At 40.0% G+C, this 4332-nt stretch overlaps 1 long non-coding RNA gene across 1 annotated transcript; it reads right to left on the minus strand.

Annotated features, from left to right (window-relative positions):
- Nucleotides 1–937: 937 nt before the first annotated feature.
- Nucleotides 938–2747, minus strand: LOC307012960. The gene is made up of 2 exons (XR_013800791.1): nt 1947–2747; nt 938–1419 (listed from the first exon to the last, which is right to left on the minus strand). It is a non-coding gene; the product is annotated as an uncharacterized lncRNA (long non-coding RNA).
- Between the last annotated feature and the right edge of the window lie 1585 nt (nt 2748–4332).

Genomic DNA, 4332 nt, shown 5'->3' on the forward strand with positions numbered 1-4332 from the left:
CCACGCCATGCCCCTGTCTCAGTACAGAAAGCGGCGAGATGCATTTCCTTAGGAATTGACAAGCAGAACCGAAACTAACATTTCTAAACGAACAATGTCGGACACGGACAATTTGCGAATGAGTTCTGCCTTTTGTAAACTTAATTTGTCAATAATTTGTCAATAAATGAGGGCGAAAAACGTCACTTGTCCACCGGACAAGTCAATTACAAGATCTACTTGTCCGTTATTGTAAATAACACGTCCCAGACGGTGGGACGTGTGCTTTTTCGCACACTGTATACACTAGAAATCAGGTATAGGCGGTCTATTAGGACATACCGAGAAAAAGCGGGAGGGTTTTATTTACATACTTGATAAGTGCTTCTACACTGCGCGACTTGTGAGGACACCAGTTTTGTCTTCACAAGTCGAAATGTCCTTATAATGCTGGTGTGTATCCATGCGAATTGTCCTCATAATCCGGCCACACAAACACACACACACCCCCCCCCCCCCCCCCACACACACACACACACACACACACACACACACACACACACACACACACACACACACACACACCAGGGTTCTTACACCTTTTCCAAAGTCAAATTCAAGCACTTTTCAACCATTTTCAAGCAGCGTATAGCTGTTGTAAATTACATATTTATATGCACATACTTATACTCAAATGATTATTTCCCTACCTCACATTAAATCAGATGTTCTTTATGCTATAAACCAGAGGTTCTCAATTGTTTTTCAGCCAAGGACCCCTTACAAGATAGAGAATACACCAAGGACCCCCTCATTCTGATTTGTGATTTTGGGCTATATAAATAAAAATTGACTTGACTTGACTCGACATGTATGTCCCTTGGAATAATCTGATGTAGCCTATTTTTTACACTTCTATAGTCTTAGTTATGTGAAAGAAGAACATAAGAGCAATGTATTAGAAATATATTAGATATGTATTAAAAATATTTGCACCATCTCAACACAGAATACCCATAAAACAATCAATCAATTAGCTGCAAGTAATACTGTACCTAAACAAAATATCAAAGGGAAATCAAGAGAAAAGTGATAATTTGAAGTGCATTTCAGAACACACACACACCACACACACACACACACACACACACACACACACACACACACACACACACACACACACACACACACACACACACAAAGATAACACATCAAGTGTTTCACTCTTAGTTAAAATTAAATGATTTATAAAAGTCTAATAACAAAATAAATGCAGGCTATAAACAATTGAACACATGCCTGCATTGCAACATATATCAAGTAAATTGCAAAACAACTGCAACTGCATTGCTACAATCCCAAACCACTACTTGTAATGGCAGCCAGCTCTGGACACTATTGGAGTGATGCAAGGCAGTCCATGAAGCTGATTGCTTCTCTCTGCAAGTGAAGACACACATATCAAACTAAATCAATAAATGCAACATACAGTATCTGACATTTCTGTTGCTCACACACATAACCACACACACACACACACACACACACACACACACACACACACACACACACACACACACACACACACACACACACACACACACACACACACACGGTTTAAAGTGGGCGGGAACGATCCAGAACAGCGTTTCGGCACCTTCGATTAATAAGTAAATAAATCTGATTGGCAGTTTCATACATAATAATGTCAAGCGAGTTCACAGGGCTGCCAACTCTCACACAATTGACATTTTTCACACGCTCTCAGCCACAAGTCCATTTTCTCAAGCAGTGAAAAACAAATTCATAACTGATAATGTCATGGTGCGAAAAGAGGACACTACTGCACATTGCGCAACAGCAGCACCAGGCAGCAGACCATCTGAATAGCGAGAAATATACACAAATGTATTATATTGTAACTTATTCCCATGCATGTTGCTCAAAGTAATCTCAGTCAGTCTCACTTCTGCGGCTCTCCCTCTCCTCTCGCGCCAGTGCGATGAGCCGCGCAGAGCCGGACACATCAGTGGACTCATCCAATTGAACCGCGAATTTAGACCCTCTCAGTCTTTCCAGCAGTTGTGATTTGATATCAGCAGACATGTCCTAAATTCGTCATCTGCTCTTTAGCAGAAACAGACGTAACATTAACCATCCGTTGTTGTTGCTGGCTGTAGTCCTCGCCCTTCCTCTCAAAAAAAGCCCGGTCTTTTTTTACATAATCTGGATGCTTGGTCTCGAGGTGCCTCTTCAATTTGGCAGGCTTCATCGCCTCATTGGCAAGACACCGCAGGCATATCAGACATTTCGGTTTCCCTTCCACTTCAATAAATCCTTATTGGAGATACTCCTCATCGTATTTCCTTACTTTTGTTTTTTGTTTTTCATTTACTTCATTTGTAGCCGTAACCTGTCGTTTTAAAAATCGGTCCATCTTCGTAGTATGCTAGCCGTGTTATATCTCTATGATGCTAGCAGTGGCGCTCTCTGACTGACGTACCAGTTATTGTTGTTTCCATGGTAACGAGTGACGCGCTTGATTTTTAAATGTATAGATTTGTTAGATTAGAACGTAATCTATGAACTATTTTAGATTAAAAAAATAAAATATTATTTGTTGAACTATGAAGCCTTTTGTAAAAAAAAAAAAAATGAAAAAAAAATGATATCATGATCATTTAAATGAATGAATCTGAAAACTTTTCACGGACCCCCTGGCAGAGTGCCACGGACCCCCGGGGGGTCGCGGACCCCACTTTGAGAACCACTGCTATAAACAACCAAATGTGTGTTTCGTAATAGCATTCTACATAAGGATGAAAAATTAAAGATAAGAAAACAAATTTTAATATTGTAAAATGAGTGACCCAAATCATATATAGTAGACTGGGCATCCCATATAACCTGGCTGAGCCAATATAGAACAATCAACTAACTTTTCAATTAATTCTTTATTAACATTTTTAATATTTTTGAGGTCCTTTTAGGGTGGCAGTAAACATACGGCTCTCCAAGGTTAGGACAAAACCATTGAAACACAAAGCTGATATAAAAAAAAGCGTGTGCAGAGATCCTCTTTCTGTGTAAGAGTTTTGGAGGTTTCCAGGGAATTTTTTTCAGAATATGAAACTTTTATTGCCAAAATCTCCCGATAAATACATGTTTGAAGTTTGTAAAGGGAAGATGACAGCTCTCCCTCGCACTAATGCTTTTACGTAGCGATGCTCCCCCCTCCCTCCCGCTGACATTATGAATGTCTGGCGTATAGTAATCATAGATAACACGGCAGGGTCCGTTACAGTTTGTTTTCATCTGATTTCAAATAAACAAAGTCTTGGCTTTCAGAATATTAAACTTGTTTCGGCAAATTCAGATGATAAATACAAATTTGAAGCTTGTAACGGCATAATTACAAGCGGAGAACGGAGTAACGTAACGTCACAGCAGGCATAACAACAGCCGGTGTTTCTCGTGAGTGTTTTCCCCGGGAAACTAACACAATACACACAAATGCAAAAATACACAAACACACACACTCGCGAGCTTCCCCCAGACCATTAATACAAACGAAAATATGTTTCCTCCGTTAGAAAGCTAGGAATATCCTCTTTCCAACAGTGTATCACTCAAAATGTGTCTTCGGGTCAATGTGACTGATTTCGATTGAGCAAGTTTAGGCACGAAAAATACTACCAGTAGAAATACATTGCTTTTATGTGCTTCATCCTCTGAAAACCACAGGATGGCGACTGTCGCACATACTGACATAGGTACGCTCCTTTTTATTATTGTCACCTGCATAAGCAATTATCCCACATCGAGTTCGCTAACGTTACTAGCTTAAACAAACGTAACATGCAACGTTAGCCTAATCCAAAATGCTCTACTACGGCTTACCTTTCATATGGCTCGTCAGGGAAGACTCTCCCATCGCGAATAATTGAAATTATTTGTGGCAAACTGTGCAGAAGGCGAATCGTTGGGTTGATCCTCGTTTTAGCCACAGCTTGTATTTCTTTTCGGATAGCCAATGCTCGTTAAAACAGCAACTTCCTGGCATACTGTCATTCTCTCATTAGAATGCCCAGGTCACACTAAATAAAACACTTGCAGGTCGCGCGCATAGCGCGGGAAGGCCGGAGCGGAGCTGTTTTATGTAGAAGCGAAGCAACTAAGCTCGCTCCGACTTCTTTATTTTCTTTTAATCTAAAAAGCGAACTATTCAGTCAGACAGCAATTTATTGTAAAAGTAAAGCATTTACAATTTCAAGCACTTTATCTCAAATCCAAGCACCATTCCCAAAATTCAAGCACTTTTCAAGTCATGAAAACACCTCGTAAAAATTCAAG

This window comes from Notothenia rossii, assembly GCF_949606895.1.
Source record: "Notothenia rossii genome assembly, chromosome: 7".
Classification (NCBI taxonomy): domain Eukaryota; kingdom Metazoa; phylum Chordata; class Actinopteri; order Perciformes; family Nototheniidae; genus Notothenia; species Notothenia rossii.